General features: G+C 44.5%; 1 long non-coding RNA gene and 1 pseudogene across 1 annotated transcript; both read right to left on the bottom strand.

Annotated features, from left to right (window-relative positions):
• Nucleotides 1–229: 229 nt before the first annotated feature.
• LOC118356762 lies at nt 230–8,491 on the bottom strand. The gene is made up of 3 exons (XR_004819929.1): nt 8,361–8,491; nt 5,352–5,464; nt 230–321 (listed from the first exon to the last, which is right to left on the bottom strand). It is a non-coding gene; the product is annotated as an uncharacterized LOC118356762 (long non-coding RNA).
• A 5,337-nt stretch (nt 8,492–13,828) lies between these two features.
• Nucleotides 13,829–16,122, bottom strand: LOC113915929 (annotated as a pseudogene).
• Between the last annotated feature and the right edge of the window lie 543 nt (nt 16,123–16,665).

The following is a 16,665-nucleotide window of genomic DNA, read 5'->3' on the forward strand; positions in this document are numbered from 1 at the left end:
AGAGTTTGTCCCAGAATGTAAGAATGTTTAACCTAGGAAAGTTTATTATTGTGATTTTCCATATTAAAAAATTAAAGGAGAAAATACACAATTGTCTTAACAGATGCAGAGAAAGCATTTGATAAAATTTTACACCCATTCATGATAAAACTTACCAAATTGGGAATAGAAGGAAATTATTTGAACATGATAAAGGTTATCCACCAATAATTAATAGCAAGCATACTCACATGGCACAATTTCAAAGCATTTCTTTTAAACTCAGGAATAAAACAAGGATGCTTGCTCTCATCACGCATTTTCCACATTGGAGAACCTAGCCTATGCAACAGTAAAAGAAAAAAAAGAAGAGGTGTAAGAATTGAAAAGGAAGAAATGCAAGTGTTCTTTTTTACAGACTATAACTGTCTACATAGATAATTTAAAAAATTTACAGAGAAATTATTAGAAGTATTAAATGAATTCAGCAATATTGTTGGACACAAGGTCAACAGAGAAAAATTACTGGTCTTCCTATTCATCAATCATGACCAGTTAGAAAATGTAATGGGAAAAGCAAAGATCTCCTTCATAATGGAGATAAAGTATGAGGTACCCAGTGCTTAATCTAATGGAAGATAGGAGAATTTTTATGGAGAAAATTATAAAGCATTGTGGGAAGGATACAAAAGAAGACCTGAAAATAAACGAAGAGACATATGTTCATGGATCAGAAGACTCAGTGTCCTAAATATTCCAGTGTCTCCCAAATAATCTATAAATTCAACTAAATTTCAATTAAAATCCCAATGAAGTTTTTTTTTATGGTATTTGACAAACCGATCTTAAAATTCATATGAGGAACAAGAACTAGATAATTTTGGAAAAGAACACAAGGAGGTGGGATGGAAGGAAGGCTTAACCTACCAGATAACAAGACTTTGTGGTGTTACAAGGGAATAGTAATTAAAGAGTGGGGTGGTGATCAGAACAGAGAGCCCAGGAAGAGACCCACGCACATATGGAAATACTAGCTGGCATTTTAAATCCACAGGAGAAAGAAATTACTTTTAAAAATAAGTGATGCTTGGAAAATTGATTATCCACACAGAAAAACATCAAATTAGATTCCTAGTCCCATACTCCAAAATAAATAACCAGAAAGCTAACCTTTAAAACTTTTAGAAGAAATATGGAGAGTTCTTTATGACCTTTGGGCAGGTAATGATTTGTTAAATAGGAGACAAAAATAAATCATAAAAGGAATGAATCACGTTTTACCTATTTTAAATGAACAATGTCTTTTTTGGGGTGCCTGGGTGGCTCACTTGGTTAAGTGTCCAGCTCTTGATTTTGGCTCAGGTCATGATCTCAGGGTTGTGAGATCGAGCCCCATGTCGGGCTCTGCGCTGGGTGTGGAGCCTGCTTGAGATTCTATTTCTCCCTCTCCCTCTGCCCCTCCCTCCTTTCTCCTTCTCTTTAAAACAAGCAAACAAACAAACGATGTCTTTTCAAAAAAGACATTTTAAATAAACTCGAAGACAAGGCTGAGACCAGGGGAGGGTATTTGCCACACAAAGAACTGACAAAAGATTAGTATCTACAATTTGTAAAAACATCCTACAAATCATATAGGAAAGAGATCAACAATACAACGGGGAAATATGCCTAGAGAATGAAGAGGCAACTAAGAGAAAAGGAGATCTGAATGGGCAACTTCACTAATAAATGAGGAAATAAAAATTTAAACCACCTGAGATACCATTACACACCCATTAGATTGGCAACAATAAAAAAGGAATACTACAAGCATTTACAAGGACGTAGAGTAGATAAACAGAAATTCTCACAGGCTGCTGGAGGGAGAGTAAACTGGTATGATCACTTTGAAGAGCAATTTGGCAATGTCTAATAAATCAGATGTGCTTGTCCCTCAGCTCTTCAATTTCTAGAGAAATCCTCACGTGCGCACAAGGAGGAATGTACATGGGTGAGAATCCATTATAATGTTGCTCATATTAGGGAAAAACTGGAAATCATCTATAAATCCATCAACTGGAGAATGAATAAATAAAGGGGATACTACAGAGCAGTGAAAATGCTACATGTATAAACATGGAAAAATCTTAAAAATCTGATGTCAAAGAAAAAAAACCACTTTGTCAAATGACATATGGAGTGTGATACATTTTACATGAAGTTGAAAACATGGATATTATATATAGTTACACATATATCTTACACAGTATAAACATACAAGGGAAAGATACATGTCAGAATTCGATAGAACTGGGGGTTGGAGGCTTAAATGTAAGATATGTTAGTGTCTTTACTTCTTTGAACTGTTACAGTAAAAATCATAATAATCCAGATCTGCGTGAATGTCGGTTCAGATACGACGACCCTTGAGTTCCTTGTGTGTGCCTATTTCATGACACTGGGGCTCCCCCCTAAATCCTGAGCTCCCTCAGGGGCATTGTCTTTTTCCTTTCTATATTCCTTGGGCCTAGCATAGTGTGGATGTTCAACCGTGTTTGTTGACTGACTGACTGACGGATGGACTGAATGTGTAAATGGAGAAAGAGGGGAGTGCCAAAGGAAGAAGGTTGGGAGGAGGGTGGACGGAGAGACCAAGATGATGCTTTGACTGCCTGCATCTGACGTAGTCTCCTGTGGAGAGAAGGAGATGGGCTTCAGAAAAGCCAGGGATAGGAACCCAGCCGGACCCGAGGCATGACTGGAGGGAGAAGCCAAGGACGTTTCTGAGCCTCTCCCCTGGGGGATGGGGCTGGTGAGTCACCACCTGACATTTGATGTGTCTAAAAAGGGCGCCCTGAAGGACACATAGATTTAAGAAGATGATGAGTTTAATTTTGGACAGCGTTGTGAGACCCCTAGGTATAATGATCCAGCTTGTACTAGGATATCTGGGTCTACAGCTTAGAAGAGAGGCCAGGGCCGCAGCGAAGATCTGGTTGTGTAGGAGAAAGACGGTAGGTACGTGGTGTGGCAGTGCATAAGCTTCCCCGGGGAGGGCCAGCAGAATGAGGAGGGCTGGTGGCTGCAGACAGACCCCTGGGAGCAGATGCTTAAGGCAGATGCTTAACCGACTGAGCCACCCAGGCGCCCAAGAAAGCTGCTTTTATAAAGATAGGATCCTGCTCTACACAGTCTTCACTATTGAATAATATATTGTAAATATCTTTCCATGTTATCCGGTGTTTTATGTCATGGTGTTCAGTCACCACTTCATTGTGGATGGACCGTGGTTTATGAACTAGATATCAAACATCTAAGGACTGAGTGGAGAGAAAGAATCCAGGCACGGAGGCTGAGACGAGAGTCCAGAGAAGGTAGTGAACAGGAGAGGTGAGGAAACAAGTTTTAGGAAAGAGAGTGGGTCAGATAAGGAAGAAGGGTCCAGAAAGATAAAAACTGAATAGGGTCCTTTGAATTTGGTGAAAGAAGGCCAGTTGTGGTCATTGGAGAGGCGGGAGGGGACACAGATTGCATTGTACCCTGAGCCATGGTGAGCTAATGTGAGCAAACATGGAGTGAATCTCGAAACCCACTTTCCCCAGGTGCCTGGACTTGAAGGGTGGGGAGAGATAGGTCACTGAAATCACAGGCTGGGGTGGGGGTTTGGACAGAGTTGGCTTTGAATAGGGAGGGAATCCGAAGAGAGAGAGAGGTTTAACATGTGGGAGGGAGGGGGACATAATTGACGAATCAAGGTTTTGGCAGGAATGTACTAATACTAATACAAACGATACTAATTGGTACTAGGAATAATAATACTAGCAAACGTTTATACACTACCTATTATGTACAAGATGCTCTTCTAAGTGCTTAACATAACTCTAACTCATTTAATGCTTGTAGCAATTCGATGAGGGAGTACGATCCTTACCCCATTTCACAGATGAGGAAACTGAGGCAATGGAAGGCCAAACCATATCATCATTACCATTTCTTGAGCTATTTTTATTTGTCAAGAGTATTGCTGCTGATCTCAGCTCTGTAATGTATTAATAGAGCAGTTCTACCTAGTAGGCAGAGGAAGAACACAACGACAGTAAGGACACAGCAGGAGAGTTTGCCTTGGTCTCTGATTCTGGAGGGAAGGAGGGGGAAGGTGGATGTGGATACAGAGATGGGTGTGGACATCAAGGAGAGAAGGCAACACGAGTTCAAGACAGTTCAGGCCAATGGCCTCGATTTCTTTGGCAAAGTAGAGGAGGAACACATTCGTTGTGGAAAACACAGGTAACAATAAAATAAGAATTCCAAGCCCTTATCCGAAGGGGTACGTGTACCCCAATGTTTATAGCAGCAATGTCCACAATAGCCAAACTGTGGAAAGAACCATGATGTCCATCAACAGATGAATGGATAAAGAAGATGTGGTATATATACACAATGGAATATTATGCAGCCATCAAAAGGAATGAGATCTTGCCATTTGCAATGATGTGGTTGGAACTGGAGGGTGTTATGCTGAGTGAAATAAGTCAATCAGAGAAAGACATGTATCATATGACCTCACTGATATGAGGAATTCTTAATCTCAGGAAACAAACTGAGGGTTGCTGGAGTGGTGCGGGGGTGGGAGGGATGGGGTGGCTGGGTGATAGACACTTGGGAGGGTATGTGCTATGGCGAGTGCTGTGAATTGTGCAAGACTGTTGAATCACGGATCTGTACCTCTGAACCAAATAATGCAATATATGTTAAGAAAAAAAAAAAGAAGAAGATAGCAGGAGGGGAAGAATGAAGGGGGGTAAATCGGAGGGGGAGACGAACCATGAGAGACGATGGACTCTGAGAAATGGACTGGGGGTTCTAGAGGGGAGGGGGGTGGGGGGATGGGTTAGCCTGGTGATGGGTATTAAGGAGGGCACATTCTGCGTGGAGCACTGGGTGTTATGCACAAACAATGAATCATGGAACACTACATCAAAAACTAATGATATAATGTATGGTGATTAACATAACAATAAAAAAATAAAAAAAAAAAGAATTCCAAGCCCTTGCCATAACTACTTTAGGCATTTCGTTGTGTTTCCTTCCAAAATGTTTTCTAAGCATACATATACAAGCATAACATATCTGGGGAAGTCAGTTCTTCCTTCTGATGGAGAGAATAAGAGTAAAAATAAACAAACCCAACAGAATCCAAACCCTGTAATTTTGGAGCTACAATCAGAACAGTTCTGTGTGTAGTAGCTGGCTGTTTGACCTCTCTCCCCTCTCCTGAGAAATCTCCCTACAGGTTTTTAGTTATGTGAGCCTTGCCAAGACCCTCTCCTGGAGTGCCAAGGTTTGTGACTGGAAGAAGCCAGGCAGACATGCACCAAGTATTGAAAGGTTACCTTTGCTGTGAGGCATCTCTGCAGATTGTTTCCTTGGAGAAATGTTTCAGACCTAAGTATGGATTACGCTTAATCCTAGTGGCAGAGTAACGTACCTATTATGAGCCAGTTGCCTGCAAAAACAAAAACAAAACAATATTTATATGTGTGTTTTTGTTTTTGTTTCAAGGTAGATTGCCCTACTTTAAACGTGTGTGTGTGTGTGTGTGTGTGTGTTTCTTTTCTTCATTCAGGAAGTGTCAAAACACATTCTGGCTTCAGGGATGTAGTCCCCAACAGAAATGAGGGTGGGACTGGATGGGGCTTCCTGGAATCACCAAAGGGAGCATTCAACTAATGGGTGTCCAGTGAGTGGCCCAGTTGTCTGGGAACATGGCGCAGGGTATGGCAATCCCATTTGTATCTGGAGGGTGTAGAAGACTGGCCAACAGATCCCTGGGAGAGGATGTAGGGGAGATGGGGGTGAGTGGCTCTGATTCTAGGAAGTGGAAGGGGCTGGACCGTGTCCTGACCCTACATGTTGGGTCAGCCTGAGGATAAATAGGGAGAGTGATCAATGGAGCCAAGCACCCAAACTGCACATTTCCAGCCAGTCCTTCAGAAGTCCTTGTTCAAGCAAGAAGGCTGCTTTTATATATATATATATATATATATATATATATATATATATATATATATATATTTCTTTTTTTTAAGATTTTATTTATTTGAGAGAGAGAGAGAGATTGAGAGAATGAGTGGGGGGAGGGACAGAGGGAGAAGCAGACTCCCTGCAGAGCTGGGAGCCCTACATGGGACTTGATCCCAGGATGCTGGGATCATGACCTGAGCCAAAGGCAGATGCTTAACCGACTGAGCCACCCAGGCGCCCAAGAAAGCTGCTTTTATAAAGATAGGATTCTGCTCTACACAGTCTTCACTATTGAATAATATATTGTAAATATCTTTCCATGTTATCCGGTGTTTTATGTCATGGTGTTCAGTCACCACTTCATTGTGGATGGACCGTGGTTTATGAACTAATCCCCTGTGCTGGAAACTCCCAACAGACTGAACCTCCTTGGAGACCAAACAAAGCCCATCTTGGGAGATGGCCAGGGTTTTATCCTCCTGCTCCTATAAGGACCAGCTAAGTCAGTTCCTCCATCGCTCACCTCTCAACACCTTCCTGTGTGGTTCTGGACCACCTGTTGAAGCCTCAGCATGCCTGGCTTTGAGTCTCACAGAATTACCGAGAAAAGGAGGCCCAAGCACACTGAGAAAACACAGAGGCAGAGGCATGGCTGGGATCCCAGCACAGAGCCCCGTCCTCCTGCAGTTACAGTCTTGGCTGAGCTGAGCCCTTTCCTTGCAGTGTTTGGCTTGGATGCTAGACTAGGTGAGTCAGCTCTCCTGGCACCCTACTTCGAGTCAAAGTCACATTGAGATGGGGTAGTTGCCAGATCAGTATAATTATCGGTCTCTCCCACAACCCAAGTCCTCCCAGCCTTCTCTCGGAAACTAGGTCCCAGAATGTGTCCTGTGACGACGTGGGCAGGGCCAGGCCACAGGACCTGACCTCCATCAGCTCTATGGTAGGTAGGAACCTCTTGTGGTGACCTGGGGCCTGGGTCCTAAATGAAGGAAATACTTCCCTCCATGTCTCTGAATTCTACATCTGGGCTTGGGCTTGGGGCTAGTGAGCGCATACCCTCCCAGATGACACCAGTCAGACCTGATTGGAATCCCAGTTACGTCCCTGATGGCTTGGATGACCTTGGCATTACCTCTTTAAGCCCTAGAGATGAGTTTTCCTTATCTTTAAAGTGGAAAATACTATCTGTACTTATGAACATAAAGAGTCAATGCATATAAATGTAACAGAGCCTTAAAACTAAAAGTTTTACCAGGCACTAATATGTATTATGGTTGTGAAAATCCAAAGCAAGATGCCAAGTCACCTCATGGAGAAATTTTTCTAGGGAAATAACAAAAACTCTGTCCCAAGACTTTTGAAACCCCTTGCTCACGTTGAGACTCTGAGAAGGTAGAGATAGAGGAGGCAGGGGCATTTCCTTGAGGAAAGCTGTGCCGGGAACGCCATCTTGGAAAGAAAGCTGTGCCGGGAGCGCCATCTTGGACGGGGTGAGTTCCTGGTCCCATACCTTAGATCTAGTGAGGGTGAGTGTCAGCGGGGCGCTACTCCAAGAGCCGAATGTGTAACTTCTGCAGCTGAGGTGTGGCTGCCTGGGCTCTGGTCCCACCTGGGAGATCTGGAAGGTGCTCTCACTAGCTGCTTTGGTAGGGCTGCTGTTACCATGTGGGGACCAGCTTACTACCCAGGGTTTTGGGGGCTACAGGAAGCATGGGGTACGGGAACTAGCTAAAGGCTTTAGCTGCATGCCAAGGGGCTGAGGAAAGGGCCTTGGATGAACCCCGGAAATGAGACTGAACTTGAGGCACATCCCCAAGTACGAGAGAGAGCTCAGGAGAAAGAAGCCAAGTGGGGAAGCTGTGGGGAGGGCATTCAAGCACTCGGTGAGAAAAAGGCAGAGCTTAACATCTGTCTGGCAAGAAAGCCTGAAGTCAGTGTACAGCTGTTGCTGCCCCTTCCCCGACTGCTCCCACAGACCGCCAGCAGTCGTAGCCATGGCAACCGGCTGGGGCGGCTGGCTGGAAAAAGAGAAGAAGCCAAGTCCTCTACATTGTCCCCACGTTAGGCTCCCAGCTGGTCAGGCCCCGGGCTGGGGGAGGAGAGGACAGAAGGTAAAAATAAGTCCAGAGTTTTGATGAATACCTGGCATTAGTATTCTCATTTCTGAACTGAGGCTGTGTTTGCAACCCAAAGTGACCACAGGCCCTCTCCTAAGAAGGAAAACATCGGGCCTGCCGGACTTGTCATCCAGGCTGAAGGGTCCCTCCTGGAAGGCTCGTGGTGCAAGGAAACAGCACACCAGTTACTTAGGGCTCTGAGCACCGTAGTTAGCCATGGGACCCACACAACCATCTCCCCCTTCCCCGCTCACTCACGGGGTGGGCTCTGGTGCACTGTGCTCTCTGGCCCTGACACACCTCTCCAGCTCATATGTTATGCCTGAAGTTTGCTGTCAGAATGTCAGGACCAGCTTCTCTCGGTGAAAACCAGTTCTTGCCACTGATTATCTTGAGCCTAATCTCCCTAGAAGAGAGATGGCCCCTGCGACTGTTAATCTTCTTGCGGGAGAGAACATGTAGTGTTTTTCCCATTGCCCAGATGGGGGCAGTGCTGCCCAGAGTCCTGCCGGCAGGAAGGAGCCAGACAGACTAACCTGGGCCATTTAGGTCTTCAAAGACCCCCATGGGCAGACTCAAGCTCCCTGCCCCACTGGTTGCTCATCTGTAAAAAAAGTTAATGTGCATCTCACAGAGTTGAGAGTATGAAAGGAAATCGTGTGTTAGATTGAATCTTAGGAAATGGTCAACATTCAATTGTTCCTTATTGTCCAAAAATGGCAATTTCAGATGGTTTGCCCTAATATGTAAACAGTATCTTGTGAACTCTAAATTGTTAGTTATTGTGTTAAACAAAACACAAGCCTTCCATCCATGTTCCCTAATGAGTCTCCAGAATTCTGTTTGCAGGACTGGCTCAAAGGCCGGCTGCCCACAGACAGCTCGACACCAGCCAATGTGCAAGATCTCCGGGTACCCGCTCCTCTGGTCTCACCGCAAACACGGGTACAAACCACAGGCCCTTCCCACCCCAAACACAACACCTTCCTACGATCATATTTGGAAGTTTCACTACAATGTGTCCAACTACATTGGCATTTATTATATTCATCCTGCTTAGTGCTAGGTGTTGCCTCTCAATTCTGAGGACTTGAGTTTTTCAGCTTTGACAAATACTCATCCATTCTTTAAAAAGTATCTCTTGCAAAAGATTGAAAAAATCTGACTAGATTAAAATTAGAAACTTTTGTACCAAAAAGCCTCCACTATAAATGGAATTGAAAAATGATTCGGGGGGGGTGAGGGGTGGGTGGACAAGATGGGTGAAGGTGGTCAAAAGGTACCGACTTCCAGTTATAAATAAGTCATCGGGATGTAACGTAGAGCAGGGTGACTATAGTTAATAATACTGATTTGCATTTTTGAAAGTTGCTAAGAGATTAGATCTTGAAAATTCCTAACACAAGAAAAAAATATTTGTTAACTGTGTGATGACAGATATTGTCTAGACTTACTGTGGTGATCATTTCACAATATATACAAATATCAAATCACCAATCATATACTTGAATCCAATATAATGTTATATGACAGTTATGGCTCAATAAAAAAAAAAGGATTCAAAGAGACAAATCACAGAAGAGGAATCCCAAATGGCCAACTGACTATGAAAGGATGGTCAAACTTAAGAGAAATCAGGGCCATGCAAATACAAATTATGAAGAGGTGTAATTTCTCATCCATCAGACTGGCAAAATTAAGGTCTGAAAATATTAAGTCTTGGTGAGGTTGATGGAAAATGGGGACAGCCATATCCTGCTTGCTGGAGTATAAACTGAGGAGCAATTTGACAGAATCTAGTAAAATTGGGCATGTGCGTATACTATCACCTTACAATTCTTTTTTTTTTAAAAGATTTTATTTATTTATTTGACAGAGACAGAGATAGCAAGAGCAGGAACACGAGCAGCAGGAGTGGGAGAGGGAGAAGCAGGCTTCCCACCAAGGAGGGAGCCCGATGTGGGACTCGATCCCAGGACCCTGGGATCATGACCTGAGCCGAAGGTAGACGCTTAACGACTGAGCCACCCAGGCGCCCTATCACCCTACAATTCTACTTCTAGATGTATGCTTGGAAAACCCTCACCCATGTGCCTAAGGCACATATCATTACATTGTTTCATTGTTTCATGATAGTAAATATTTGGAACTACTGCTTAAGTCCATCTATAACTAAAGTGCTCTTTCAAAAATGTGGTATAGTCAGTAATACAAGGAAATATTCTACAGCAGTCCAGGGGAATTAACCGGAGAGCACTAAAACATACTGTTGAGTGAAAAATAGCGAACTGCACAAACTTAGGTACATATACTATAATTTAAGTAAAATTTAAAGCCACAGACAAAAGCCTCATGCATTTTGTATATATAACAGGCTGGAAATAAACAGACAAATTCATGATGGGATGGCTGCCCTCAGGAACAAAGAGGGGGTGAGGAATTAGGGTCAGAAGGACCATCAGATCATCAGCTTTATCTTTAGTTTTATTTCTTTGAAAAAATTACTTGAAGCACATCTGGTAAAACAGTATGAGTTGTCAGTAGTGACTGATGGGAACACAGTATCATATTATTTTCGGTTCCATTTTGTAGTTTTAACATTTCTTTAAAAATTCCCCTCTGTTCTGTTTTCTTCCTCTGGAACATCTATTAGAGGGCTATTGGAACTTCAGATTTTATTGTCCCAATCTCTGAAATAGATTAATTTGTATTTTTCTTCTTCTCTTCTTCCAGAAGAATCCCTCAGCCCAATTTTCCAGTTCAGCAGCTCTTGTAAACTGTAATTATTTTGTTATCAGCTCATTGGCTTCGTTTTTTATTTCCATTGTTGCATTTCTGTCTTTTTAATTCTTCCTTTCCCATTGTTCCTTTCCCTCACAGCCTGTCTACTTTTATTTCTTGAATGCCAGACCCTCACTTATTCCTCTGAGGATCTGGATGATATATAAGTCTCCCTATGATGACACTTTGCTTCTGTAAGTTCCTTTTTATTGTCTGTTCTCCTTTCACGGTGTTGGCCTTACTCAAATGTTTGCTGACTTTTGCCTATGCTGGCCGTTGGGGTTGAGAGGTCACCCAGATTGTGTGTGTGCTACAGGCCTGGGGCGGGAGTGCATAGGAGCGGGGGCGGGGGGGGGGGTGTCCCCTGAGGACAGGGTGCGGCAGAGGCTGGTCTGGTGGGTGTGGGCACTCTGGTTTCTGGCAGTCATGGCACAATGCCTTGTCTCTCTGACCCAAGCCCATATACATCAAGGTGCCTGGAGGGAGATTCCCCGGCTGGCCTCTGACTGGCTGAGTCTTTGTATTTATGTGGGCAGGGGCTGGTTTATAGAGACCAAACACTGTTCTTCTGGGTAGTTCTCCCTTTGAGTTGCCCTGGCCCCGTCCAGCTCCCAGGCACCCCTTCCTCTGGCATGGGGCTCTCCTTTCCACGTTTTGTTCTGTGTTTTCTTTCTTCCGACCGACCCCATCAGGAATTCTCCAGTTTCTGATCCCCCAAGGGACCGCTTCATGATTTTGAGTTGCAGATTAAAAAGAATATCTTGTCTTTCATTTCTTAGGAATGTACCTTATTTATAGTCCACCATCTGTGAATCTCAAGCTTCGAAAGAGAGCTTAGGGTTAGCCCTGTGGATTTGGGAGTCATTTGAATAACATAAAGCTTGAAGCAGGGGAGGGAAAAAGATACTAAGAACTTGTGCACACAGAGAGGGAAAGCCAGCCAAGGAGAGAATTTAGGAAGTTACCCCTACTTACCAAGTTGGGATAAAATAAGGAACCGATGGGAAGGAGACTGGGAGAAGGGCAGAGGGGGGAGGAGGGGGAAGACTGCAGACGGGTGGCAGGACCGGACCTGAGAAGAGGTCCCAAGAGCAACCCTGGGGTTGCCGGCGGCCTCCGCGAGTTGCATCCCTGGAGGGGAGGGGCGGGGCCAAGGCCCCAGGAGCCGGGGCGGGGCTGGGGTGAAGAGAAAGCTCAAGTCCCCGCGGTGGAGGGCGGCGGGCAGAGTGGAGGGGCACTTGCAGAGGATGAAAACCAGCCGGGTGGGGGCTCTGGTGGTGGACCTTGGGAAATGTCCTCTGTTGACCTGAGGGCTCCTGATACCCACATGTACGGAATCTGTCCTTTTTATAGGAAGCGGATGGAATTAGCAGAGTGGATAATTGTTTCTATTTGAAATGTGTATAGCAAGAGGCATAGTGGAAATACTTGTAATTCCCCCTTATAAATCCATCTTTGTTTAGGAGCAGTCTTTGTTTACTTTCTTAGTTTTCATGAATAGGGGACATGTTTCCATTTGACATTGAATGATGCAAGAAATGCACAATTAGGTGTCACAATTTTTGCCCTGGGGAAAGTAATAACAGGTGCAGTAACACTTTCTGTTCTTGGAACAGGTATATCGCTGTTGTTCAGAGCTTGACCCTGCTCTCCAGAAAAGACTCCTTTCTGTTTACTCTGCCACCAGGAAAACCATCCCAGCTCTGAGATGCACAACTGCTTTGGCATAGGGCCAAATTGGTGGGGTTAACATCCGGGTACTGCTTGGTGCAATGAGAGGACATAGAGGGTGAAGGAATCCTGTGACTGGAAACTGAGTCCTGAAACTGTCTTCTCATTGCTATGAAAGAAGGACATTACTGCCCAGCCCAGAGAGGACAGTCCTGCCTGATTTAGGCAGATGATTTAAACTGAAGGAGTGATGGGGCAGAAAAGGGGGAAATTTAAAAACAAGACCCTAAACGCAAGGTTCCGAGAGGGAAAAGGGGACAGGTAGAGTGGACATTAGGAGTTCTTTTTTTCTTTTCTTTTCTTTTTTAAAAGATTTTATTTATTTGACAGAGAGAGACAGAGAGAGAGAGGGAACAAAAGCAGGGGGAGTGGGAGAGGGAGAAGCAGGCTTCCCGTAGGGCAGGGAGCCCGCTGCGGGGCTCGATCCCAGGACCCTGGGACCATGACCTGAGCCAAAGGCAGACGCTTAATGACTGAGCCACCCAGGCGCCCCAGGAGTTATTTTTTTCCTTTAAAAAAATTTAGATGTAGTTGGCATGTAACATTATATTAGTTTCAGTTGTAAAACATGATTCGATATTTGTATATACTGTGAAATGATCTCCACAATCAGTCTAGTTAACATCCATCATTACGCATAGGTACAAATTATGTGTTTGTGTATGTGATGAGAACTTTCAGGATCTCTTCTCTTAGCAACTTTCAAGTATTCAATACAATATTATTCACTATAGTGACCATGCTGTACGTGTCATCCCCATGATTTATATATTTTATAGTTGGAAGTTTGTAGTTTTTAACCCCTTCACCCGTTTTCCCCACTCTTGGGGTTTTTTCTTTTTTCTTTTTTTTTTTTTAACAAACAGCTTTATTGAGGTGTAATATATAGCCAATAAACTTCATATTTAAAGTATACAATTTGATAAGGTTTTTTTCTTTTTAGTTTAGTCTGAATAAAATTCAGCATAAATGTATTGCTTTGTTTTGGAAATAATGGCTCAGTGTCTTTGTTCTGACAGCTTCCTAAGGGCAAACCACAGTTTGAAGTTGTCATTTTGGGTTTAAGCTGCACAGAAGGAAGAGACAGTGAAACTTGCTTTTTGTTTTTATTTTCTTTTAAAATCTCCAGATCTTGCAAGGCCAGTTTCTCTGGACCTACAGGCAGATAGTTGTTGCCCCTGATCCTATTTGAAACAGATATGGTTTAAACGATATCAGCCAAGCTTAGTGATCTGGAGGTCCCCGTTTATCTTTATGGTATCAACTGCAGATAACGTTTGAATGCGGTGGTAAAAATAAAAAAGTTGGTGTCCATCCACAGACACTCTGAAACGTAAGTGTTCACAAAGAATTTCCACCCTGAATGGCTGGTCTGGGATGGATGGAAAGTAAGGGATGGCTGACTGTTCCTCAGATATTCAGGAATTTTTGTATTTTGAACACAGCTTTGCGTTCAATTGCCACATTGGTGGGAGGGTTTTCAGAGTCACCAGAAGTCAATCTGATGGAAAGCACTCCGGCTTGAGGTCTACGGTGCCCACCACCAACACCTTCCTGCCTGGTCTCATGCCAGCTTTAATGTGCCCACCAAATGGAACTATCAGTCATGGGAAGTACCACAATCTCTTACTGGAGAGCCCAAGTAGTTGTTTAAATGCCCATCATCTAGTTTCAGCACTGCATCGCAGTGGATCAGGCCAACGTCTTGCACTGGGGAACGAGGTCGAGCACGGAGGGAGGGCTGCTCGGAGGAGGCAGGAGGCCAGAGAGGTAGGATGAGAAGCACAAGTGGGCAGGGATCCAGGGTGGTCCTGAGCGGGGCTGGGGAGCATTCGGAGGCTGGCTCCCGTGCCTGCTACAGCTCGATGAGTTTTGAAGTATGGATGTACTTTTGATACCATCACCACAATCAAGATATTGAATGTATCCATCACCGTCCAAATTTCCTTGTGGACCTTTGTAATTTCCACCCCACCCCCCATCCCGCGTGCCTAGACAATCATGGGTCTGCTTTCCGTCACTATAGAAAAGCTTGGATTTTCTAAAAGTTTATGTAAATGAAAGTATGCAGTATGTACTCTTTTTTCTGTCTGACTTATTTCACTCAGCATTATTATTCTGAGATTCATTCATGCTGTTGTATCGGTCGTCCATCCCTTTCATTGCACAATAGTATTCTTTCATCTGTTGGTAGACATCTGGGTCGCTTCTAGGTTTCAGCTATCACAAATAAAGTGGCTATATATATTTGTGTACAAGTCTTTGTAGGGACATGTGCTTTCATTTCTCCAATGTAGATTTCTGAGAGAGATAATAGGTGTATGTTTAATTTTTGAGGAAACGTCCCAATGTTTTCCAAAGTGGTTGGTTCATTTTCTATCCCCACCAGCAATGTAGAGAGTTCTGGTTGCTGCCACATCCTCACTTGGTACAGTGTTTGGTAGAGCCTGTCTCTCTAATTTTAGATATTCAGATAGATCTCAATGTGATTTTAATTCGCATTTCATGTGGAGTTCTTTCATTTTAGGGTTTCACAAACATAACAAGAAAGCTAAGTTGAGAATTATTCTGCCCATACAGTTGCCCTAAGAATAAACAGAAATACTTATGTATTACAAGGAGCGCAAATAATGAATGAGCTCTGATAAACTACTCTGAATCTTTCCTCTTTAAGCATTGGCTCCCATCGGAAGCTAGCTGAGGCCCAAGAGGAGTAAATCTACTTGGTCATGTGTTCAGTTCTGTCTTCCCTCTGCTCCAGCAGGGCCCCCTGTCTTGCCTTTTCTGTGCTCTGAGAATTTCTCCAGCCTCCACAGGAGTCAGAATGAGCCTTCTGCCACATCCAGATTTTTATGATTATAAACAGAATTTGAGCATTTGCTCAACATTTAGAATTAAGGACAATTATCATGAACTAATGTTTTTTCCACTTTAGGCAATGGCTTGTAACCTCTTTGGGGTCTTGGATTCTTTTGAGAACCAGACAGAAAGTCAAGAGACAGGAAATGATAGACGTATACACAAAAGAGGGATGCATGGATCCAGCTCTAGCTAATGCTGTTGGACAGATATGTGCAATCCTGGAAGATACCGAGGGGTTTTTCCTTTCAATTATCCTATTCAAAATGTGAGTGGCAAGTGTTGCCACATGTCGTGAAAAGAAATGGTGGAAAACAGAGTAAGGGCCTGGGGATCAACGTCCTATGGACATTCTCTCTGCCCTAGACCTTTTGGTGATTCAGGTCACTAAATCCTGTCTCCTGTTTGAGGCAGTGTGGCTTGAGCTTTGGATCCAGCAGCTGAAATCACCCCCATAGGTATGAGGGGTGAGTTGTAGAGCAGAGTAGGCCTTCTTCCTCGGAGAGAGCCAGCTCTCACCTATAGGGTTCCCTCTACACGGACCTGTCACTACTACCTCGGGCCCCGCCCCTTTGGTGGTATGGAGGAAGAGGAGCCTCTGGCCCCTGAAGAGGGCCTGGGACACCATCCCTGCACAGTAGAGCCCCATGTAACGGATGACCAGTCCTGGAGTCAGGTGTCCCACAGAGTGCCCCTGCCTTGGCCAGCCTTCGGCCTGGGGGTAGGAGTGACAATGCGAGTGACTCTGCCTCCGAGGCATGTGCACCCCTCCACTGTTGGCATAGGCCACTGGCCTGGCTCTGCAGATCACACAGCAGGAGCGTACAGGCCCCGTGGGGGGTGTGGGTGGGGGGCCAGGTCTGCTCTCAGGCGGCTGAGGACTGGCTGGGCTCCTCTCTGACGCGGCAGGCAGGGCCCCAGGATAGAGCGATACTTTCACAGCCCGACTTTGCTCCCTTCCTCAGCCGCGACCTTTCCGGCAGCCTCGGCCGCGGAAGAATGCAGGGGACAGACTTGGCACGCAGGCAGGACTCCGTGAACGGGACTCGACAGTACTTATCATTTCTCACTACTCTAACTGGAGTGCCAGGTTTCACGGGCCCGTGAAGACAACTCAGGCGCACCACCTTTCACAGCCAAGTTCCCAACCCTTCCCGAGCCCCTGGGTAGCCGCCTTTCCCCAGGTCTTTCA

This window comes from Zalophus californianus, chromosome 1 (assembly GCF_009762305.2).
Source record: "Zalophus californianus isolate mZalCal1 chromosome 1, mZalCal1.pri.v2, whole genome shotgun sequence".
NCBI classification, from domain to species: Eukaryota; Metazoa; Chordata; class Mammalia; order Carnivora; family Otariidae; genus Zalophus; species Zalophus californianus.